The 25394-nt window shown below is 48.5% G+C and overlaps 1 pseudogene; it reads right to left on the minus strand.

Moving 5' to 3' along the window:
- LOC102190116 overlaps positions 1–25394 on the minus strand; it is a 43129-nt pseudogene that overhangs the window by 14903 nt on the left and 2832 nt on the right.

A 25394-nucleotide genomic window follows, 5' to 3' on the forward strand; every position in this document is an offset into this window, starting at 1 on the left:
CCAGTTCCCAAATGTGGGGTGGGGGTGTCCCTCCAGAAGCTGAGGGTCCATGTACTCCTCACCCATCTCTCCCTGTCAGCCCAATTTCCTGGTGAGTACACTGAGGTCCAGAGAGGTAGAATCACCTGCACAAGGCCTGGCAACTCACCTGGATGGGGACTCAGAGTCTGAAGCTCAGGTGGTCGGGCCCCCTCCCTGGTCCCAGAAGCTCTCTTCTCAGAAAGGGGCCTAGACTCTGCCAGACTGCAGGGGCTCCCAGCAAGAGCCTTGCTTACCTGTGTGGGCTGGGAACTTGTCCTGGATGATGGCAGACATCAGCTTCTGCACCCCATGCATCCCGTTGTTCAGGCGTCCCACAAACATGTCACTCACCCTGGGGGTGTGAGTCCCGGTGATGGCTTCGTGGTGCTGGACCTGTGTCCCCGCCCTGAGCAGGACAAGAATAGGGTCAGGACCTGCTCCTGCTCAGCACCTGCTCTCCTGGGACCCACTGGGCATGGGCTCTCTTTCCCTCTTAGCAGGTGCTAGTGGAGAAGGTGGGGGTGCCCCCCACTTTACAGAAGAGGAAGCTGAGGTCAGAGAGGCTGATGGACTTGCCCATCTTTGAAGACCTTGTGAAAACCTATACCTGACTCCCTGACCTGAGGCAGAAAACAGACTTTCAGAGGGACCCTCCCCAGCTTGATCCCCAAGGAAGGCTTTCTTATCTCTCCCTGCTATTCTTTGGAACTCTGCATTCAAATGGGTATATCTTTTCTTTTCTCCTTTGCCTTTCGCTTCTCTTCTTTTCATACGTATTTGTAAGGCCTCCTCAGACAACCATTTTGCCTTTTTGCATTTCTTCTTCTCTAGGATGGTCGTGACCACTGCCTCCTGTACAGTGTCACGAACCTCTGTCCACAGTTCTTCAAGCGCTCTATCAGATCTAATCCCTTGAATCCATTTCTCACTTCCACTGTATAATGGTAAGGGATTTGATTTAGGTCATACCTGAATGGTCTTGTGGTTTTCCCTACTTTCTTCAATTTAAGTCTCAATTTGGCAATAAGGAGTTCATGATCTGAGCCACAGTCAGCTCCCGGTCTTGTTTTTGCTGACTGTATAGAGCTTCTCCATCTTTGGCTGCAAAGAATATAATCAATCTGATTTCGGTGTTGACCGTCTGGTGATGTCCATGTGTAGAGTCTTCTCTTGTGTTGTTGGAAGAGTGTGGTTGCTATGACCAGTGCATTCTCTTGGTAAAACTCTGGTAGCCTTTGCCCTGTTTCATTCTGTACTCCAAGGCCAAATTTACCTGTTATTCCAGGTGTTTCTTGACTTCCTACTTTTGCATTCCAGTCCCCTATAATGAAAAGGACATCTTTTGGGGGTATTAGTTCTAGAAGGTCTTGTAGATCTTCATAGAACTGTTCAACTTCAGCTTCTTCAGCATTACTGGTCAGGGCATAGACTTGGATTACTGTGATATTGAATGGTTTGCCTTGAAAACGAACAGATCATTCTGTCATTTTTGAGACTGCATCCAAATACTGCATTTCAGACTCTTTTGTTGACTATGATGGCTACTCCATTCCTTCTAAAGGATTCTTGCCCACAGTAGTAGATATAATGGTCATCTGAGTTAAATTCACCCATTCCAGTCCATCTTAGTTCACTGATTCCTAAAATGTCGACGTTCACTCTTGCCATCTCTTGTCAAACAGGAGAATTTGCCTTGATTTATGGACCTAATATTCTAGGTTCTTATGCAATATTGCTCTCTACAGCATTGGACTTTACTTCCATCACCAGTCACATCCACAGCTGGGTGTTGTTTTTGCTTTGGCTCCATCTCTTCATTCTTTCTGGGTTATTTCTCCACTGATCTTCAGTGGCATATTGGGCACCTACTGACCTGGGGAACTCATCTTTCAGTGTCCTATCTTTTTGTCTTTTCATACTGTTCATGGGGTTCTCAAGAAAATTGGAGATATCAAGGGAGCATTTCATGCAAATTTGGGCACAACAAAGGACAGAAATGGTATGGACCTGACAGAAGCAGAAGATATTAAGAAGAGGTGGCAAGAATACACGGAAGAACTGTACAAAAAAGATCTTCACAACCCAGATAATCACGATGGTGTGATCACTCACCTAGAGCCAAACGTCCTGGAATGTGAAGTTAAGTGGGCCTTAGGAAGCATCACTATGAACAAAGCTAGTGGAGGTGAGGGAATTCCTTCCAGTTGAGCTCATTCAAAAACTAGAAGATGATGTTGTGAACGTGCTGCCCTCAATATGCCAGCAAATTTGGAAAACTCAGTAGAGGCCACAGGATGGGAAAAGGTCAATTTTCTTTCCACTCCCAAAGAAAGGCAATGCCAAAGAATGCTCAAACTACTGCACAATTACACTCATCTCACATGCTAGTAAAGTAATGCTCAAAATTTTCCAAAACAGGCTTCAACAGTATGTGAACCATGAACTTCCAGATATTCAAGCTGGATTTAGAAAAGGAACAGGAACCAGAGATCAAATTGCCAAGATCTGTTGGATCATAGAAAAAAGTGAGAGAGTTTCAGAAAAGCATCTATTTCTTGTTTATTGACTATGCCAAAGCCTTTGATTTTGTGGATCACAGCAAACTGTGCAAAATTTTTAAAGAGATGGGTATACCAGACCACCTTACCTGCCTCCCGAGACATCTGTATGCAGGTCAAGAAGCAACAGTTAGAACTGGACATGAAACAACAGACTGGTTTCAAATTGGGAAAGGAGTATGTCAAAGCTGTATTTAGTCACCGTGCTTATTTAACTTATATGCAGAGTACATCATGAGAAATGCTGGACTGAAAGAAACACAAGCTGGAATCAAGATTGCTGGGAGAAATATCAATAACCTCAGATATGCAGATGACACCACCTTTATGGCAGAAAGTGAAGAGGAACTAAAAAGCCTCTTGATGAAAGTGAAAGATGAGAGTGAAAAAGTTGGCTTAAAACTCAACATTTAGAGAACTAAGAACATGGCATTTGGTCCCATCACTTCATGGCAAATAGATGGGGAAACAGTGGAAACAGTGAAAGACTTTATTTTGGGGGGACTCCAAAATCACTGCAGATGGTGACTGCAGCCATGAAATTAAAAGACACTTGCTCCTTGGAAGAAAAGCTATGACCAACCTTGACAGCATATTAAAAAGCGGAGACATTACTTTGCCAACAAAGGTCTGTCTAGTCAAAGCTATGGTTTTTCTAGTGGTCATGTATGGATGTGAGAGTTGGACTATAAAGAAAGCTGAGCACTGAAGAATTGATGCTTTTGAACTGTGGTGTTGGAGAAGACTCTTGAGAGTCCCTTGGATGGCAAGGAGTTCCAACCAGTCCATTCTAAAAGAAATCAGTCCTGAATATTCATTGGAAGGACTGATGTTAAAGCTGAAACTCCAATACTTTGGCCACCTGATGTGAAGAACTGATTCATTAGATGAGACCGTGATGCTGGGAAAGATTGAAGGAGGAGGAGAAGGGGACGACAGAATATGAGATGTCATGGCCAGTGTGGCACATTTCTGACTGGAGACAAGTTTTAGCACTTCTTGGTTCTCATCAGTATAGTGGGGGACAAGTGGAGATGGAAATTTGGGGACATCTTTTGTGGCAGCCACCGAGATCAGCAGTTTATATGTATCATCGTATTCTACTGCCTGCCACCTGTCTAGGTGGACAGGGGCTTCTGATTATCCAGGGAGAGAATCAGGCTCAGAGAGGGAAAGTCACTTGCCTGAGGCCACACAGCTCAACTGAGATTTGAACCTGCACAGGACATTTGGGGCACCAATACTGCTCTACTTTGCCCTTTACCCTCTGGGTGAATCTGGTTCTAAAGCTCAGTGAAGCCACAGGTGGAAGTCTGGGGACCTAGCCTTGATGCAGCTTCATTATGCTCAGGTCCTGGGACCCAAGGTGACCTCAGTGTTCTCATCTGTCAAGTAGACCTGTAGTGACCGGGGACCAGGAGGATCTGGCGGCCTAGGGAGGGGGAAGCACACACCTAGGAGGGTCCGATCCTGCTCCTGCCACTGAGAGGTGTGGTGTTACCTCGGAGACCGTCCAGCGGAGCTTCTGGAGCTGCTGCAGGGCCCAGGCCCGGTCCAGGAACCGGTGTGGAGCCAACATGAAGCGTGTGAACATGGACTCCCTGGCGTAGAGCAGAGAGCTGGCTCACCACGCCAGCCCCTTGAGCCCGCTGCGGGAGGTGTAGAACCCGGTCCAGGAATGAAACGTATCTAGGAGAAAAAGGCCAGTAAGTGGCTAGGATGTCCTGGAGCCCCCTAAGCCTCAATCCTGGAGGACAGAGGAAGATGGTGTTAGTGAAGGGTAGACTCCTACCAGATTACCCGGGGAGGCAACCTGGCTGGGGGTGATATCAGGGCTCCTGCCCCAACCAGGCAAGCAAATGCCCAGGAGCCCTTGAGGAACTAAGCAGGTGGCAAGGTCAGGCTGGGCTCGGCCAGGCCTGGAGAGGCCTGGGTACTGAAGGACTGTGATGGGGACAAGGCAGCCCAGTGAGCATGGGACCCTGGGAAAGCCTGTGAGCAAAGGTCCTGGAGGACTTCAGGGGAGTAGGGAGTGGGATGAGGGCCAGGAGGACAGGACCCAGAGGGGAGGGGCCTGGAGTGCTGGCAGCCCCTGTGTGTCACTTTTAGTGTGAACAGGATCCTGGGGAGGCCTGCATTTCAGTGGGGTCCCTCTGGCTGTTTGCAGAGAGGGGTGGGAGGGATGAGAGAGCCCAGAAACCACTGTCCTGATCCTGGACTGAGAGGACAAGTGTCGGGGGGTGGGTGTGGGAGGCCGGAGGCTGAGCGCCTTGGGGACAGGCTGTGTCTCAGCAGGTGGCTCACTGTTCCCTACTATTTCTGCTTCCTGCCTCCTCCCCAGGCTGGGCTATGCTCCCTGTTCTTCCCTCAGAGGACTTGCCTCAGACCAGGAGGGGTAGCCACATGGCCGGGGGAAAGATCACAGCTGTGGGGCCAGATACAAGGGTCCTCCACACAGCACCTCCCCCAAGCTGAGTGTGGACAGGTCAGGCACAGCCCCTCCACAGCCTCAGCTCTAAGCTCAGCACCTACCCACCAAGGCTGTCAAGATCCCACTGTCCTCCAGTCAGGACCCAAGCCTCCTCTCTGATGTCCAGTCTCTGATTAAATGGTGCCTCCTCCAGGAATCAGCAATGTAGCCACACCCACTCCACACACCCACAGGACTTATCTGTGTCCTTTCCATCTGGATGTAGCCACTTCCGTATAGACATGCTCCTCTCTCGCCCCCCTCTCTAACCCCCCTCCCCCTAACCCCGGCCTCAACATAACCCCACATACATCCTTGTACCCTTTCCCACCTCAGGTGTAACCAGGCCTACATAGAGGTATCCATTTCCACCTGGGCTGGAGCCCCGCCCACACCCATGTAGTCCCTCTCACTTCCCATTAGGGGAGGAGAAGCCAGTCCTCCCCTAATCATAGGTTCCCAGGAGGTGTCCTGAGAGTTAAACAGCTTCCCCTTCTCACCACTCAGATGAGAGGCCAAAGCCCAAGAGGCACGACCAACCCAGGTCTGGGGGAATCAGAGCAGTGCCCAGACTGGAACCAACCCCTCTTGGTGGGGACCCATCCTGGTGTTCCTTTGCAAGGGAAGGAAATGAGAAAAGAAGTATTTATGGTTGAACTGCCATGTAGGTGTCCCTCCAGTCCTCCTGGAATCCACTTCACTGATAACGAAGTGGGGGCTTAGAGAGGTGATGTCACTTACCGGAAGCAACTCAGCCCGCGAGGCGAGGAGCTGTGATCTAAACCCAGGTGAGCGTCCGAGTCACCATGTGGGGCCAGCCCTCCTGAGGCTCTGCGCCTGCCGAATGGCGAGGGCGGGCAGGGGACAGGCCCGGGACAGACCTAGCTCCAGGGACCCTGGCCCCATGGTGAATGTTCAGCTAGAGGATGCCCCTGTGAGCTTACCTAACCTGTCCCGTGTGGGTAGCCTCACATCTCCTCTCTCCCTTCCGCAAGGGCCTCTCCAGCTGAGTGACCCAGCATGGACCTGGGGCTTGGCAAAGCTGGCTGGAGGCAGGGCCTGATTTCGTGTCCCTGGGATGTCCTGGCTCATGGACACCTGGGCCTTTTCCAACCTTGATCCTACCTTCTTTAGCCTCTTGGTTTCTCGTTCTGTGCAAAGACGGAGCAGGAGGACAAGGCTCCTTTAAGGACTCCGGGGTTTTATGCAATCAAGGTTGCAGAGGATTCGACCATTTGGCCAAAAGCATTCCCTACTGATGTCCTGATCAGGCCCTGGGCCGGGGTGTGGGGGTGGTTCTGTCTCCCCAGCTGTCAGTGGGATGCTGTGTGTGGAGAAGTCCTTCCTGGCTGGCAGACAGGGGAGCCGAGCCTGCAAGGAGCTCAGCATAGGGGACAGTGGGGTTGGGCCTGAGAGTGGTGCTGATTCTGGGCTGCCTTTAGGTCACTGCAGGCCCTGAACTAAGATTCCTTAGGAGGGACTGCCCAGATCATGTCCCAAGTGGGACCTGACCCCACGTGGCTGAAATGCCATCATAAACTATTAAGGGCATCTGCTGTGCCCTCTCTCTGGGTCAGGCACTAGGCTAAGGGCTTTCCTCCTTCTCGCCTCATTTTTGCCTTTGATGCACTAAGCACCACTAACATCGTTATCTTCCCGACAGAGGACAGATTGCAGGGTATGCATGTATCCAGGCAGAAGGCTCACTCCAGGACTTTTCACCCCTTAGACCAAAACCATCCCAGACTCCAGGACACAGGCTTGAGGAAGACAAGGTTCCCCAATAAGGACTATGTGGTGATCAGTGAAAACTGGGACCCTGGAGGCAAGGAGGGGCCAAAGGATCTAGCCTTAAAGTCAAGAAACGCTTCCTGGAGGAGGTGACTCTACAAGGCAATGAGGACTTTCCAGGAAGAGAGGGTGGGAGGAGAGCACTCCCACAGGGAGCACTGTAGTGAAGGGCATAGAGACAGGAACCTGCCGAGTGTGGACCCTGGTGAGAGGTTCAACGTGCTGGGACCAGGCTGTGTACCTTGATGGGTCAGGTAGATGCAAGCAGCGCCCATATCTCCCCCAGTCCCCCTAGTAGGCTCCAAGCTCAGGGCTGAGCAGACACTGCGTTTGGAGGCATTTTAAATCCCTGGCACCAAATCGCCACCTCAACCCCCAGAGGCTCATACCTGAAGAATATGGCAGGAAGTCATGGTGGTCTCGGACCTGCACTGGCTCATGTTCAGGGTACAGAGTTTGGAAGTATTCGCCCAGCGTGGCGTACACCATCAGGACCCCAAACTGGGATATGTGCTTGTTGATGTAGCCCATTAGATGGTCCATGTTGGCAAATTGCACCGAGGCACTGAAGAACTGCCTGTCGCATCCCTGCAGGCCAGAGAACAGAAGCAGTGCCTTGCATTTCTGGGAGCAGAGCCCAAACTAAACAGGGTGAATTCCCCTTCAACTCCCCCAAACCACCCTCCTACTCCCCATGGTGGCCAATAAACTTCCAAGTCAGCTGGCAAGCTCAATGCCCTGAGTGTTTCCTTCTCTCTCCCACTCTGTTTATCACATTATAACTTACACCCCTAGTACTGGTTTATCATATAATTGGATATTTGTACTTTTGCAGCACCTTTCCCTAACTCTTCTTCACCTTAACCTCACCTCTGGAAATCACAAATCACCTCTTTTTTCTATAAGTTTTCTTTTTTTTCAAGAATTCACATATAAGTGAGATCATGCAGTCTTCCTCTTTCTAATTGATTTCACTCCCTGAACATTTGTTAGACTCCATCAGTATTACTACTTATTAATGTCATTAATAGTAACAACATACTAAGTATAAATAACAATGGTAATAGGTTGCTCATGTTTATTGCCATTAATTTCATCTTCAAAAAGGTTGTCAAAATTTAATAAAGTTGGTAAATTCCTATATATCTGCCAAGACTGACTCATGAATAAGTAGGAAATCTGAACAGACTGATCACCAGTTACAAAACTGAGTCAAAGTCTAAAAACATCCCAACAAACAAGTTCAGAGACAGTTTCATTGGTGATTTCTACCAAAAATTTAAGAGAAAATAACACCAGTGCTGCTCAACCTCTTCCAAAAAATGAAAGAGGAGGAATTGTTTCCAACCTAATTCTGTGAGGCCAACATTACCCTGACGGGAAAAAACAAACAAACAAACAAAAAAAGAATCCTGCAGAAAAGAAGTGTACGTGTTGATATTCTCGATGAACATAGGTGAAAATATCCTCAAAAAAAAAAAAAAAAAAGCGTTAGCAAACCAAAGTCAGCAATACATGCAAAAAATACTACACCATGGGGTTTATTCCAGGGATCCAAGTACAGTTCAACATTCACAAATCAATGTGGTACACCACACTGAGAAAATGAAAGATAAAAATCACACATTCAACTCAAAAGATGCATAAAAAGCATTTGATGAAATTCAGCATCCTATTATGATAAAACTCAACAAAGTGCATAGGGAAGGAACATGCCTCAACTTAAAAAAGGCCATATGTGACAAGCTCACAGCTAACATCATGCATTGATGAAAAGCTAAAAGCTTTTCTTCTGTGATAGCCGGTGGGAGTTTGATGCCTGACACAGGGAACTCAAAGCCGGTGCTCTGTGACAACCTGAGGGATGGGGTGGGAGGGCAGAGGGAGGGGGGTTCAGGAGGGAGAGGACACATGTATGCCTATGGCAGATTCATGTTGGTATACGGCAGATACCATCACAATATTGTAAAGTAATTATCCTCCACTTAATATAAATATTTTTTAAAGCCTTTCTTCTAAGATCAGGAAAAAGTCACAGATGTTCACTCATCACTTTTATCTAACATATTATTGGGAATCTTTGCCATGGCAATTAGGCAAGGGATAAAAAGCATCCAAACTGGAACAGAGGAAGTAAAACTTTTGGCAGATGTAATGATATTATATGTACAAAAACCCTAAAGACAAAATCTGTTACAAGTACTGAATCCAGTAAAGATGCAAGATACAAAATCAATATACAAAAATCACTTGCCTATTAGTGTTTCTATGCACTAATAACAGACTCTCAGAAAGAAACAAAACAATTCCACTTTGCATCAAACTGATTAAAATACCTAGGAATAAATTTGACCAAGTAGGTGAAGTATCTGCACATTGAAAACTATAAGACATTGATGATTGAAATTTAAGAAAACACAAATAAATGGAATGATATTTTCTGTTCACAATTGAAAGAATTTATATTGTTAAAATATCTATATTACACAAAGTAATCCACAGTTTCAATGCACTCCCTATGAAAATCCCAATGATGTTCATCACAGACACAGAACAAACTATCCTAATATTTGTGTGGAACCACATAAGACCCTGAACAGCAAAAGGAATTTTGAGGAAGAAGGATGAAACTGGAGAAATCACCTGCCCTATTTTCAAACTGGACTCCAAAGCTACAGTAATCAAAATAGTCTGGCACTGGAATGAAAAGAGACATGTAGATCAATGGAAGAGAACAGAGCGCTCAGAAATAAGCCCAGGCATATATGATCAACTACTTTATGGCAAAAGAGCCAAGAATATAAAATGAGGAAGGGAGAGTTTCTTCAATAAACGGTGTTGGGAAAACTGGATGCCATGTGAAAGAATGAAACTGGACCACTGTCTAACACCATGCACAAGAACTAACTCAAAATGGATTAAAGAATTGAACATAAAACGTGAAACTACGAAACTCCTAGAAGAAAACATAGGTGGTAATCTCCTTGCTGAGGTCTTAGTTGCTGGACCAAACTCCGCGTCACTCATGCCATGCTAAGCAAAGCCAAACATGTGTGTGTGTGTATACATATATGTATACACACATATCTATATCTATCTGTCTATGTTTCTATGGATAGAGAGTTTATTTTCAGTGCACCAAGCAAGGAGAATGGGCAGCTCACGCTCAAACAATCCGAACTCCCAAATGGCTTTCAAAGGAGAGTTTTCAAAGGCAACATTCGATGTGAGAGTTGCAGCATGTGTTATTCGCTCATGGAATTTCTTTTCCTTGGCTGGTGGTGTTAGGGTATTTCTGGCTCCCGTTAACCTGAGGTCTACACACTGGTGGTCGGCATACAGTCAACTTCCTTCACCTAGTGTGGGTTTTTGTTCCTGCAAAACAACTCAGGTACAGGGATCTGCAGGTCCTAAGCTAGTCTTATTTCCTTTTGTTACTGCATTCCTTTGTCTCTTCATTTTCTCTTTTCTTTGACTGAATTTGCTCTTGGGAACTCAGGGAAGATCTAGGAAGCGAAAGCTTTTCTACAAACAAGAGGTGAGGGACAGGAAGGGTGTGGCAGTTTGTCCCTGAGAAGGATCCTGCTGGGTTTTCATTTTGATGATACTTTTCTTTTGTGTTTGACACCAAAAGCAAGGGCAACGGAAGAAATAATAAATAAGTGGAATGACATCAAACTAAAGAGTTTTTGTGCAGGATAGGAAACTTCAAGAAAATGAAAGGACAACCTACCAAACAGGGGGAAATATTTGCAAATTATGTATCAGATAAAGGATTAATACCCCAATCATATAAGGAACTCATACAACTCAGTAACAAATAACTGGTTAAAAATTGAACCAAAGACCTGAATAGACATTTTCCCAAAAAAGACATACAGATGGCCAAAAGACACATGGAAAAATGCTCAACATCACTGATCGTCAGGGACATGCAGATCAAAAGCATAAGGGGATACACCTCACACCTGTCAGAATGGGTTTCCTGTCACATAGAAGAAACAACAAGTATCGGTGAGGATGAGGAGAAAGGGGAACCCTCTTGCACTGTTGGTGCAACTGGTGGGGTGAAGCTACTGCGGAAAACAGACTGGCAGTTCCTCAAAAAATTAAAAGGAGAGCTACATATGAGAGCATCTGGATACTTATCCGAAGAAAGCAAAATTACTAAAGATGTCTGCACCGCCATGTTCATTGCAACATTATTTAAAATAGCCAAGATATGAAGCCACCTAAGTGACCATCAGGGCTTCCCTGATAGCTCCGTTGGTAAAGAATCCCCTGCAGTGCAGGAGACCCCGGTTCGATTCCTGGGTTGGGAAGATCCACTGGAGAAGGGATAGGCTACCCACTCCAGTGTTCTTGGGCTTCCGTCTCAGCTGGTAAAGAATCCACCTGCAGTGCGGGAGACCTGGGTTCGATCCTGGTTGGGAAGATCCCCTGGAGAAGGGAAAGGCTACCTACTCTAGTATTCTGGCCTGGAGAATTCCAAAGACTGAATAATCCTTGGGGTTGCAAAGAGTTGGACATGACTGAGTCACTTACACTTCACCTCACTTTACTTCTAAGTGTCCATAAAGAGGAACAGATAAGAAAATGTGATATATATGCAGAATGAATTGTTATTCAGCCATTAAACACACACACACACACACACACAAGGAAATCCTGCCATTTGCAACAACATGGATTGGAACTTGAGGGCATTATGCTAAGTGAAAGAACTCAAATAGAGGAAGATGAATGCCGCATGATGTCATTTATGTGTGAATTTTAAAAAAGTAACATGAAAAATAAGCTCATGTATAGCGATAAACTGGTGAATGCCAGGAGTAAGGGCTGGAGGGTGAGGGAAATACATGATGGGGGTCAAAAGGTACAAACTTCCAGAAGCAAAATAAATGAGTCATGGGGATAAGTGTATAGAATGGTGACTGTCGCTAATAATGCTGTGTTCTATTTTTGACAGTTGCTAAAAGAGTAGATATTAACCTTTTCATTACAAGGAAATATTTTATATTTATGTGTGGTGACAGATGTTAACTAGATCTATCGCAGTCATTTTTCAATATTTACATGTGTGGAATCATTAGGACGTACATTTGGAACCAAAATTATGTTATATGTTAATTATATCAGTAAAAAAAGAAAAAAGGAGAGAAAGAAAGTGAAGTGGCTCAGTCGTGTCTGACTCTTTGCGACCCCGGGACTGTAGCTTACCAGGCTCCTCCATCCATGGGATTTTCCAGGCAAGAGTACTGGAGTGGGTTGCCATTTCCTTCTCCAGGGGATCTCCCAGACCCAGGGATCGAACCTGGGTCTCCCACATCATAGGCAGATGCTTAAGAGAAAGCAGCAGTATAAAAAAGTTCCCCCTAAGAGTCACAGTATTCTAAATTATCATTGTTGAAGTTTGACATAAAGTATGATTATAGTGAGACTATATGTAAGAGGCAGGGCCCACAGGAGGCAAAGTCTTACTTTGAGATGAAATTATGCAATGCATACAGTTGTTCAAATGCATTGCCTGTGTATCTCAAATCTTAGACTCAATCTAATATCTATCATCTCTGATTCTATACATTAAAGTTTGCAGCTCCTGGCTCACAGACGTTTTGCAGAGGAGACCTCTGTCCAACTCTAATGGGCACAAGGAAATAGGGGCAAAGAAAGTTCTCTTTAAGCTTTGACAGGCGAGCCCAGGCAAAATTAGTCCTAGAAATGGCCAGTGTGATGAGACCATCAGAGTTTATCAGTTCTCAGGATGGCTACCCTGGTGCTCAAACAATCTGCCTGCAATGCAGACCTGGGTTCGATCCCTGGGTCAGGAAGATCCCCTGGAGAAGGGAATGGCAACCCACTCTGATATCTCTGCCTGGATATTTCATTATTCTGTTTCTTTACTTCCTACAGATATTTTCAGTTATGCTTCAAGCTGCAGCGAAAGTAATATGTATTTATATATTTTGACTTTGTCATACCAATTGGCCTATAGACCTAATGTATAGAGTTTTGTTTGTTAAAAATTTTTACTAATACATACACCTATATAAAAATGTAGTAAATAAAAATAGCAAAGAAAGTAAATAGCATTTAAAATGGTAGTCAAGTGCTAAAAAGCAGGCTGTGGGACTTACCTGATTGAGTCTGAACACAAATTTCACTTTCCCAACTGCCCTGCTAAGTAGCTGTGTGGCCTTAGAGAAAATTTCTTAACCTCTTTGACTCTCAGTTCCCTCACTGGCAAATGGGATACCATGCTGCCTGCCCCCTAGGCCCAATGGGGCAGATTAAATGTATAAGACAAGTGTATCCCATAGAATAGTGCTTGGGGCACAGTAAGTGAAAGTGAAACTGAAATTCACTCAGTTGTGTCCAACTCTTTGTGACCCCATGGACTATACTGTCCATGGAATTCTCCAGGCCAGAATACTGGAGTGGGTAGCCTTTCCCTTCTCCAGGGGATCTTCCTAGCCAGGGATTGAACCCAGGTCTCCCACATTGCAGGTGGATTCTTTACCAGCTGAGTCACAAGGGAAGCCCAAGAATACTGGAGTAGGGTAGCCTATCCCTTCTCCAGGGGATCTTCCCAACCCAAGAATTGAACCAGGGTCTCCTGCATTGCAGGAGGATTCTTTACCAACCGAGCACCTCTTAGGTGCTCCATAAAGTTTAGCTGTGATAACAATGAGGATGCAGGGTTGGGCACTGTCTCTTGGGCATACTTTTGGCACTTGACCTCAAATTGAACCTATAAAGCAGGTCTTGTCATCACCCCCATTTTACAGATGAGAAAACTGAGGCTTAGAGGGTCTTAAGTCTCACAGCAGCTGAGTAAGCAGCCAGGATTTAGGCCCCCAGCCCTGCAAAAGGAAAAGGAGGAGACGGTTGGGTAGAAGTAGGAGGCCCACCTGGGTGAGGGGCTACATTTCAGATGGGAGAGTCTGTGGTGATCCAGTGTAGGGGAAAGAGCTGGTAGAGTGGGTGAGGACTCGAGGGGCGGGGGCTGCAGGGAAGGAGGCCTGAGCCAGGGCTGGGACGGCTGCTAGCCCACTGCCTGGATGGAGACTGATCTGGTGAGAGGTGGACCAGAGTCCAGGGTGGACCTATCACAGCAGTCCTTGGGAAGAGCTGGGGAACCAGGGCCTGGGGCCCTGACTTACCCAGGGCCAGAGCATGTATCGTGTCAAAAACCAGGGGGCTCGCCTCCTCACATTGTAGGACAGGGTGTCAGCATAGTGTTGGACATTGCTCAGGGTGACAGGTACAGTCTTGTTGGGGTCCATTCCATCCCAGGGTGGATCTGGGAAGACAGCTGTTTCATTCCAGTAAAACCCTTTCCTGAGAAACAGGAATGTTAGAGGAGACACCCTGCTGGGGGGGGGGCAGGCCTGCTCGGGGCCTCTGTCTCCCATCAGCTGGACAGACAGGCAAGTGGTGGGCAGATGAGAGCCTTGTGGACAAGAGTCGCCACATTTCAGCCCTGTGGGGTCTCGGGCATGTCACCCAGCAGGGCGCCCAGAGCATGGTAGTGAGTCCCCCTCCTCCCACCAGGCCTCTTCTCCCAGCTGCCCCTTCATCCTGCAGACAATCTCCCCTCTTCAAAGAGGGGCTCACCCCCTGCCTGCAGCCTCACAGGCTCAAAGGGACAGAAAGGGACTGAACCCAGGTCTTCCAACCAGACAGCCCACAGGAGGGCTGTTCCCATGACTTGGATCCTTGGAGCCACCTCCTGAGCCCAATGTTGCTGCCCTCCCGGCTGTTACTGCGGGACCTTGGCTGGGTGTCTAGACCTCAGTTGTTCTTTCTGTAAGATGGGTTCTTGGTGAGTCCCCTCAGGGGTGGCCGTGAGGGTCGGGGCTGACGTGCTTCAGGGAGAGGGCTGGGAACAGGGTCTGGCCCAAGGCAAGAGCTCACGAGCAGTAGCCGTTCTCATCCAGGACGTGCGTGAAGATTTCCTGCTGCGCCAACAGGGACCTGGATCCTCTCCACATGAACTGCATCTCCTGCAAATCCAGAGGGAACAGTGAGGGCTCAGGAGCAACAGGGCTGCCGGGCTCCCCTCCCCAGAGCCCGCCTGAGTCTCATGGCTGCCTGCACCCCACTCCTCTCTCAATGGCTCATGGCCAACGTCTCCCTCCACTGCCTCCTCCTCAAGATTCCTCCTGACCTCCCAAAGCCATGGGGGGTGGAGGAATTTGCCCTTCAGAAGGTGCCTGCCTGCATGCTCATCCCACCCCTCCTCAGGGCAGGACATGCTGTCAGAACCTGCCAGCCATACTCTTTCTAAATCTGCTTGAATCCCTCCCACACAGGGATCTCATCACCTCTCATTAAGGGCATGGTCCATTTTCAAGTTCTGATGCTTAGAAAGTGCTCAGCATGAAGCAGGGATAAAATCTTGCATCCAGGAGAACTGCCTCTGATCCATACACAGTTCCTGACGCCTCTGTGATTTGGTTTCTGCACATGAATCTCTGGTACTCACACACTTACCTGCAGGAGAATCGAGCTGCTATGGGAAGTGTGTGCAGCGCAAGGTGTGGCGCTCAGTGGGGTCATTAAAAAGCTTACTTCTCTTGCCTGCTGGGAGCCCAGATCCTCTTTGATAACTCCATGCTACCACTGCTCTCCAAAACTTTATTATCGGAGTGATCCTGCATGGAGTCCTTACATTTTTGGCCTTAATTTCTCCATCTAGGACAATTTTAGCACTACCTGTTTTGGGTTGAATAGTGTCCCCCCAAAAAACATATGCTGAATTCCTAACCCCTTTAGCTCATGTGACCTAATTGGAAATAAGGCCTTTAGGGAAGTTATTGAGAATAAATTATCATGAGGACGGACATTTGTCTACTACGAGTAGGGATAAAAGGAGAAATTGGACCCAGACAGACCCTGAGGAAGATGATGTGACGACACAGGCTGGCTCCAGGCCAAGGACTCCTGAGGCTCCCTGAAGCAGAGAGAAGCCTGGAGCTGACCCTTCCCAGACCCTGCGTCATCAGAAGACACACGGCCCTGTCCAGGGTTGATCTTGAAGTTTTGGCCTCCAGACCTGTGAACATTTTCTGTTGTTGGGAGCTCTCAGTTTCTAGTACCTTCTTAATTCAGCCTCAGTAAATGAAAAACTACATCATGGGCTGCTGTGAGGATTAAAGGAAACCCAGAGGGCAGTGGCTCCCACCAGGCCTGGCACTTTGTAGATGGCAAAGGCAGTGTCTGTGTGGTTGTTGAGTGTTACATTCACTCATGCTCGCTGCCCACCCATCAGAAGAGTTATTATGTCCCGGGTACCCTGAACCCCCCACCGCCTCCTCTCTGCATCGAGCATGGTTTACTGAGTGCAGGTCTGTGCCAGTCCCTTTGGAGACTCAAAGAAGAAGGCAGCGCCAGCCCAGCTGAAGGGGGAAGGGGACTCAGAGCCACAGGCATCCGAGCTGACAGGCATCTGAGCTGGGCCTGCAGCTCAGTCAGGAGCTAGACCTGCGGGAGGAGAGAACCATTCATGCTGGAGGGCACAGCAAGGCAAAGATGGGCCTGGGACATCCTATGCCCTGTGTAGCTGCCAGCATCCCAAATGCTCAGGAGAATAGCAGGGGTTCTGAGATGCAGTGAGAAAAAGAGGGGAAAAGCAGAGGTGAGTCAGCAGCAGTGGATGCAGCTCACTGCTCACCTGGTCCTTCTGCATGGCCTCTTTCAAGTCATAGTCTATCCGGGAGATGAGGTGGGCATTGAAGCCCGCCAGGGCAAATAGGGTGGGGGTCGTGGCAGATGCGCCAAATGAGTCCACCTGCCAGGAGAACTGTGGCCGGATCCCAAACGTTTCATAGAGAAACCCGTGTCCTTCTGCAAAGAGATCAGCCTTGCTGATAAAAGTGTGGTGGCCCCTCACCCCCTAACTCAGATCCCCTTGACTTCTCAGGGCTAGAGTCCCTTCCATTTGGCAAGGAGGGTCTTGCTGCTATAGATACTAACACAGAGGTCCGATCCCAGAATCATCTAAACATTCTCTTTATTCATGATTTATGAGCCACCACAAATGACCCAATGATGAGGATGACTGCAGAAAGTCTCCCAGACTTGATAAACCGTTAATTAACATTCACCAAGGATTCCCCCAAACATTATTTATCACCTGGGAGTTACAGCCTGCATTTTATGGTGAGAAAAGGAAGACTCAAAGAGCTTGAATCTCTGTGTGTGTGTGTGTTAGTCGCTCAGTTGTGTCCAACTCTTTGCGACCCCATGGACTGTAGCCCTCCAGGCTCCTCTGTCCATGGCATATTACAGACAAGTACCGGAGTGGGGAACCATTCCCTTCTCCAGGGATCTTCCCAACTCAGGAATTGAATCCTGGATTGAATCCAGGTCTTCCTGCATTCCATCTGAGCCACCAGGGAAGCCCTCAAGTCACTGGTGTTACGTCAAACTGCCCTTCACTGATGAGTTGCCCAGGCTGGGACACTGGCTGTGGCCCTGAAGACGATTCCAGGGTCATGGGACAGAGCTGTGATCAGATCCCTGTACAAGGTCCGTCCAGGAGGAGGGTGATTGCTGGGAGGCTAGGGAGGACCAGAGGAAGATTCAGGGTCTAGTGTATAGGGGAGGTGATGAGGGTCAGCCAGGCTGTTGGACTTGGGGTGGGGCTCTGAGCCCTCACAGACCTCTGGGAGCAGCACGAGGGGAACAGGAAACAGAGGAGACCAAGAAGGAGCTGCTGGAGGGGAGGGGAGACTGGGGGCGGAGGGTGCAGGTTGAGGGAGAGTGGGTCAATATCACCACACTGGGGGGCAGTGAGCTGTGGAGGGCACACCCTCTCCCCAGAGGGGCAGCCTGCGGAGGGCAGGCCTGACGGCTGCAGACTCCGTGGCCCAGAATTCATCACTCACAGAATTCTCTCTTTGCTCACTGGGCACCAACCCAAAGCCAAGGGATGGCGTTTCACTGGTCTGATCAGTCATGGCAAGATCATTTTGTTGTGTCAGATATATGTTTTCGCAGACTGTGGAATGGAGAAGTGGACACAGACTACGGTCATATCAAAAAAGATGTATGGGTTTCACCTGCTTGGGATTCAGGGCAAGAATGTCCACCTTTTAATAAAAAAGAAGAGGAGATAAGCCTCCCTTGTACCCCTTCTATTCCTCGAATGTGCAAATACGGCTTTATGATGACTAGAGAAGCGGCAGACACTCTACGATTGTGTGGGAAGTGGAGTGAGAGGTGCTCAGTCGTGTCCGACTCATTGCGACCCCATGGACAGTCCATGGAATTCTCCAGGCCAGAACACTGGAGTGGGTTGCCGTTTCCTTCTCCAGATTATGTGGGAGAGGATGTGAAAATACAAGAAACATCAATGGGCTGCAGAATCAGTCCTAAACCTCCCCCCACCTTCTTTGAAAGTAAATAGTAAATATCTTAAACACTCAAGCCACTGTTATACAGGTTTTCTGCTGCTGCTGCTGCTGCTAAGTCGCTTCAGTCGTGTCCAACTCTGTGCGACCCCATAGATGGCAGCCCACCAGGCTCCTCCGTCCCTGGGATTTTCCAGGCAAGAACACTGGAGTGGGTTGCCATTTCCTTCTCCAATGCATGCATGCATGGTAAGTTGCTTCAGTCATGTCTGACTCTGTGGGACACCATAGACAACAGCCCTAGACTCCAAGAAAAAAACATTCCTGAGATTCCGATGAACAAGTGAATATTGAACGAAACAGCTAATAATCACCCAAGATTTATTTTTCTCTCTGCCGTTTAGTAACAGAACCACATAATCCTGCTTAGGGAAGGACAATAGAATTCTAGCTGGAGACTGCATTTCTCAGCTTCCCATGGAAGATAGACCATGTGACTAGGTTCTGAACAATGGATGTGAGCAGAAGTGATGAGGGTAAATTCTGGGTCACCTTCACAAGGTTGCAGCCCGCCGCCATCCCCTTTGCCCCTTCCCTGAGAGGATGGCATTTCAGTGAGGTGAGCCACCTGCAGCTAGGCAAGGAGGGCAGAGACACCCTAGGGGATTCAGAGCAAAAGACACAAACAACTTGGACGCCTGGATTTCTCTGTGACGCAGCGCCCCCTAGTGGCCCAAAAGAACCTGCAGTCATAAACTGCCCCCGACCCCTCCCAGAGAAGTAACCTTCCATCTTGCTTGAGCCACAGCCAATCAGTCACCTTCACGCAGCTGAACATGCGTCCTAATCAGCACAATGACCAGGTCAAGACCTACCTGGCCAGTATGTGGTGGGCAGAGACAGAGTTCAGGGACTGAGGTGACAGAGAGGACAAGGGGACATAGGAAAGGTGGCCGCCACCTCAGCTGGAGAAACCTGCTTCCCTCCTTCTCAGGGGAGTGCTAAGCACATTAGGTTAAGACCCCCTCAAAACCACAATGAGGTGCCATCTCACACCGGTCAGACTGGTTGCTATCAAAAAGTCTACAAACAATAAATGCTGGAGAGGGTGCGGAGAAAAGGGAAACCTCCTACACTGTTGGTGGGAATGCAAACTAGTACAGCCACTATGGAGAACAGTGTGGAGATTCCTTAAAAAACTGGAAATAGAACTGGCTTATGACCCAGAAATCCCACTGCTGGGCAAACACACTGAGGAAACCAGAATTGAAAGAGACACGTGTACCCCAATGCTCATCACAGTGCTGTTTACAATAGCCAGGACATGGAAGCAACCTAGATGTCCATCAGCAGACGAATGGATAAGAAAGCTGTGGTACATATACACAATGGAGTATTACTCAGCCATTAAAAAGAATACATTTGAATCAGTTCTAATGAGGTGGATGAAACTGGAGCCTGTTACACAGACTGAAGTAAGCCAGAAAGAAAAATACCAGTACAGTATATTAACGCATATATATAGAATTTAGAAAGATGGTAACAATGACTCTATATACGAGACAGCAAAAGAGACACAGATGTAAAGAACAGATTTTTGGACTCTGTGGGAGACAGCGAGGGTGGGATGATTTGAGAGAATAGCATTGAAACATGCGTATTATCATGTGTGAAATAGATTGCCAGTCCAGGTTTGGTGTATGACACAGGGTGCTCAGGGCTGGTGCACTGGGATGACCCTGAGGGATGGGATGGGGAGGGAGGTGGGAGGGGGATTCAGATGGGGAACACATGTACACCCATGGCTGATTCATGTGAATGTATGGCAAAACCCACTACAATATTGTAATTAGCCTCCAATTAAAATAAATAAATAATTTAAAAAAAAGACTCCCCATCTCCTGAACTGCCCTGAAGACTGAAGTCAGTGGGTGTACATCTTGTTCTTAGACCCAGGAGGTTATTGTGGGAGGAAATCAGTGTCTATCCTCTAGGAGTCCTAGGAGCTTGGCTGGTCTTCAGAACATTATAGGGCCTCACAGAGTCCCCTGGGGAGGAGCCACACAGGGTTCCACGTTCCTTCCCGCACCAGTGATGACAGCCTGCGTTTGCTAAGATTCTGGATGCCGTGCTGGAGGGCAGGCCTGCAGAGCCAGCTCTGGGGAGATCAGCGTGGTGGGCATGGTGGGCTGAGACCACAGGTGAGGGCTTTCCCGGTGGGGTCATCCCCAAGGAGGGTGGGTCAGCACCCACCCCCTCCCTCTGCGCTCCCACCACTGTCAGACCAGACCCTGTGCTGAGTCCTGGGGACCCAGAGGAGAATCAGACGACGGGCACTGCCAGAGACCATCTATAGTTCCAGGAGCAAGAAGGGGAGGTGATAAGGTACTGGGGCCCAGTGGAGGCACCTGGACCATGAGAGCGCTCAGCTGAGTCCAGGGTGAGCTGTTCAAGTGGGAAGAATAGGAAAGCTTGGGACTGAAAGGAGAAGATGGATGGGAAGGAGGCGGGGGGATGAGACCGAGGCTGCACCAAGGAGAATGGCGAGTCTGTATGAGCACGGCTAAAGGGTCGCCACCCCGTTCCCACTTACCTTGCTACGGCTTCAAACCCAAAGACCTTTAACAGGAGAAATGAGAAAGTCATGGACTCTGGAGTCAGAGAACCAGGTTCAGTGCTCGTCCTGCAGACCTGCCTGGTGGGGAGGCTCAGTCTCTCAGCTTCAGCACCTTCACAGGCACGGGGGGTGACAGCCCTCCTCCTAGGGTGTGAGCATGCACGGGGGCACAGAGGCAGCTCCTGGCACGCAGGAGGACTCGGTGGCAGGCATCATGATCAAACGTAAAGGCAGTAGCATGCAAGCATACGCTGCCATATGCAAAATAGACAGCGCTGGGAATTTGCTGGATGAGAGGGAGGTTCGAGAGGGAGGGGACGTATGTATATGGCTGCGGCTGATTCATGCTGATGTGCGGCAGAAACCAACACAATACGGTAAAGCGATTATCCTTCAATTAAAAATAAATAAATTAAAAAAAAGAAAGGGATCTGAGGGTCTGAGAAGAAAGGGTTCTGTCGGCAGGACCACCTTTGGGACGCAAGTGGCAAATCTTGAGGTTGAATGAGGTCTAGAAGCAGGAGAGTAGAAGCTCAGAAGAGGGAGGGACCCCAGATTAGAGGGAAGAGGGAAGATAATGCTAAGCGGATCTTTAGGCAATATCCAATGCTATTTCGATGTTTGTCACAGGGGGTAACTGGGGTTCCTCTTTTGTGGAGTGATGGTGGAGTTAGAGCTTCGGCCATGCCCTAGAGAAAACCTTAGCTGGTCCACTGAATTTTGCCCTTTTTTGTCGTCTCTTTTGCAAAACGAGACTGAAAATCATGATGCCTGCCCGAAGGGCTGGGTGAAGTGTTGCTTGTGAGAGGCATTGGGCAGTGGCAGAGGACTGTGTCCCAGTGCAACTGTGCATGGTGGACAGTGTCAGTGGAGGTGGTGTTGGTGTTATTCGTGGCAGTGGGGGTGTTGATAGCGGTGATGCTGGTGGTGGTGCGGAGGTCTTGGTGTTCATGGTGGGGGTTGTGACCGCGGTGGTTGTGGAGATGGTGGTTGTGGTGTTGAAGGTGGTGATGACGATGAGGGTGGAAGGGGTGGTGAAATGGTGTTGGTGGTGCTGATGGTGATAGTGGTGTGGTTGATATTGTTTCGGCTGTAGTAAAGGTGGTGGTGGTGTGATGGTGAGGATATAATGGTTGAGATTATGGAGGAGGTGGTGTTATTTTTAGTGATGGTGGTGGAGGTGATGGCTGAGGAGGTGGTGTTAGAGGTGTGGGATGGAGGAGGTCATGGTATTTAGAGTTGTGCTGGTGATGGCTGAAGTGGTGGTGTTGGAGGCGGTAGTGTTGGAGGTGATGCTGATGGTGGTGGTAATGGTGCTGCTGTTGGAGGTAGAGGCATTGATTTTGGAGGTGGTATTGGTGGAGCAGGTGTGGGTGGAGTGATGACAGAGAAGGGATCTAATCTTTACTCAGCATTTACTAGGGACCCACACATTGTACTCAATGTGCTCTATTTGAATTATCCCAGTTTAATTCTGATACCAACCCTTCAAGGGAGGTTTTACTTCCTTATCAGACTCATTCATGGAGGAGGAAACTGAGGCTTCAAGAGGTTACATTGCTTGCTCTGGATCACAGGTGGTAATTCACAGAGTTGGGATACAGCCAGTCAGCCCGTCTGGTCTAAAATCACACTCTTACCACCTGCACTCAAGGGCCCAAGCACGGACATGGCACCAGCCAATGTTTACTAATCACAGTCTCCTGTTTAGAGGGAAAGGTGAAGCCCAAGACCAGGGCCCACACACCCAGTCCCAGACTAACAGGAGACCCAAGGGACCCCAGGTCTGAGGAGGGGTAATCAAACCTGTGAGCTGGAGGATCTGGTCATCGACGTGGGTCACGGCCTCATCGTGCATGACCTGGCCTCCAAGGACAAACGCCAGGCATCCTTGGCCCACAAGCTCACGGACCTTGGCATTGTGGGCAGAGAGAAAAAGCCAGGTTACAACCCCTGAGCTGCGCCTGGTTGTGTTTGTAGGGGACATGTGTATAGCATCTCATGGTCCTTCCTTCAAACTCCTCACCTTCATTTATTCTGCAAAAGCAGGACCCTGTGTCCAGTACTTAGACCAGCACCTGGCCCATGGCTGCTGCTTCATCAAATATACATATATAAGCACATGTGTTTAATATTTTGCTTTTGAAATCATGTCAGCCTTCTGGAAACGGGCTTCCCAGGTGGTGCAGTGGTAAAAGAATCCCCTGCCAATGCAAGAGATTCAAGAGATGCAGATGTGATTCCTGGCTCGGGAAGACCCTCTGGAGAAGGGAATGGCAACCCACTCCAGTATTCTTGCCTGGAGAATTCCATGGAGAGAGGAACCTGGCGGGCTACAGTCCATAGGGTTGCGAAGAGTTGGACTCGACTGAGTGACTAACACTTTCCCTTTTCATATGATTATCCATATCAGGAAATTTAACATGAATAATGCTGCTATCGAATTCATAGACTTGACTCAAATTTTGCCATTTGTTCCATTGATGTCCTTTCTTTGGTGTAAGAGTCGATCTAGGGTCATGAATTGCTTTTAATGCCATTTCTCTTTATTATCCTTTAACTCACAACACTTCCTGAGCCTTGCTTTTTCTTTCATGGGATTAATGGTTTTGAAGCTTATCAGCTGCTATTTTGTATGTGTGTGTGTGTCTGCTCAGTCATATCCTGCTCCTTGTGATCCCAAGGTCTGTAGCCGGCCAGGCTCCTCTTTCCATGGAATTTTCCAGGCAAGAAGATTGGAGTGTGTTGCCATTTCCAATCCAGGGGATCTTCCTGACCCAAGGATCGAACCCATGGATCTTGCATCTCCTGCATTGGCTGGTGGATTCTTTACCACTGTACCACCTGGGATATTTTGTATAACGTCCTTCAAATTGCATTTGTCACGATTGGAGGACAAATGTTTTAAAATACATAAATTAAGGGAGGAACGGAAATATAAATAAGGCCAAAGACTATGGCAGTGAGGCCACCGCACTGTTTATAGACTGCACTTGGATTGCTGAAGGTGCAGTATTAGCAGTTCACTCATTTGAGAAATTTTGAATAACACCTGCTGTGCACTGTTTTAAATGAGCACTGTGAAATGCAAATGTCTCCTTCCATATTAATCAATAAGAAATGCCACAGCCATCAGCGATTTCTGGCCTTGAAATGTGAATGAGAGCTCCCAAAACTGCGATCCAGTGACCCTGTCCTCCCTCCACGGTGACTGCTGAGGAGCTGGGGGAACGCAAGAAACCAGGTGAACAGGGAAACTGGATTGGCCCCAGATAGCTAAGGTGCATATGAAAGAAATGAATTCAGTGAGCCCAGAGGCTTGCATCTTCCCATACAAAGAATGCTAAATTCCTTAACTTGATACCTGACCTTTGATGTTCAGACTGCCTGCTTTCTTTGTTGCAAAGTTGTATATAACCTGACTTCTCCCCTGCCTCCTTGGAGCAGTTTTCTCAGAGCTACTGAGATGCTGGCTCCTGGGCTCAGAGCCCTAAACATTCCCGCTAAATAAAGTAACTCTACTTTCAGGTCGTGACTGTCTTTTTTGGTCGACAGCATCTATTGCCCATCAGTCACTGCCCACTCAGTGAGGATTCAGCCAAAACAAAGCAGGGAAAAACATTGCCTTCCAGGGCTACACCATGGAGTTGCCTGCCCAGGTCATAGCCAGACCACGTGTTTAACTGGGGGTAAGAGACAGACAACTGATTTGGGGGTATCCATGAAAAGGAGTGAGGACTGCCCCCTGGAGACCCTAAAGAATTATGCTTCGAGTCAGGATACCTGACCCAGAATCCCACCTGGCTGGTATAAGCTGTGTGACCATGAGCCCGTTGCCTGCCCTCTCTGTACAGCATGGTTAGTATTCCAACTATACTGACTGTTGGAAGGAGTCATTTCAATAATGTGTACAAAATCTGGCAAGCACCTGGCACATGGGAGAGCCCGTGTAATGGGCTCTCATCTCCACAAGCTGCAGGTTCCCATCCCCTCTGAAGGTAGGGGGCCAAACTGGTGGACACCCTGTTTCACCATCTGAGCTTTGCTACCTTGAGCAAGACCCTGGGCCTCTGGGTCTCACCATCAGTGACTGTTGTGGAAAAAGGTGAAGCCTGGAGGGACCAAGCAAGCACCAAAGAGGCATCCCAGGCGCTTCCATCATGTGGTTACTCCAAGTACAGCCTCTCTGAGGAGGGAGGTCACTCCCACTGTAGATGCGGCTGACAGAGGCCACTGGCCACCTGTGATCACCCAGGGAGGTGGGGGAGCAGGCCCTGGTCCCAGGCTGCCCTCCGTGGAGCGGGGCCTCTCACTCCCCATGATGAGTGAAGACAATCCGCAGCCAGCCCTGAAACCACAGGGACTAGGGCACCCCTGGCTGGGTCACCAGCTCCCGTACCCACGGGGGCCACACGGATGTGTAAATGAAGGAAGAGAGTGTGGACACAGGGCCCCCCTGGAGTGCCCAGTGTCAGAGGTGACCCCATTCACACTAGCTGAATGCCAGCGGGGTTGCCACAGCTGCAATGAGTAGCCAGAAAGGCGGGATTAAACACAAACCTATCTCCCTGGTATGGGGC

The sequence above is a fragment of the Capra hircus genome, unplaced genomic scaffold, assembly GCF_001704415.2.
Source record: "Capra hircus breed San Clemente unplaced genomic scaffold, ASM170441v1, whole genome shotgun sequence".
In the NCBI taxonomy this organism is placed as follows: Eukaryota; Metazoa; Chordata; class Mammalia; order Artiodactyla; family Bovidae; genus Capra; species Capra hircus.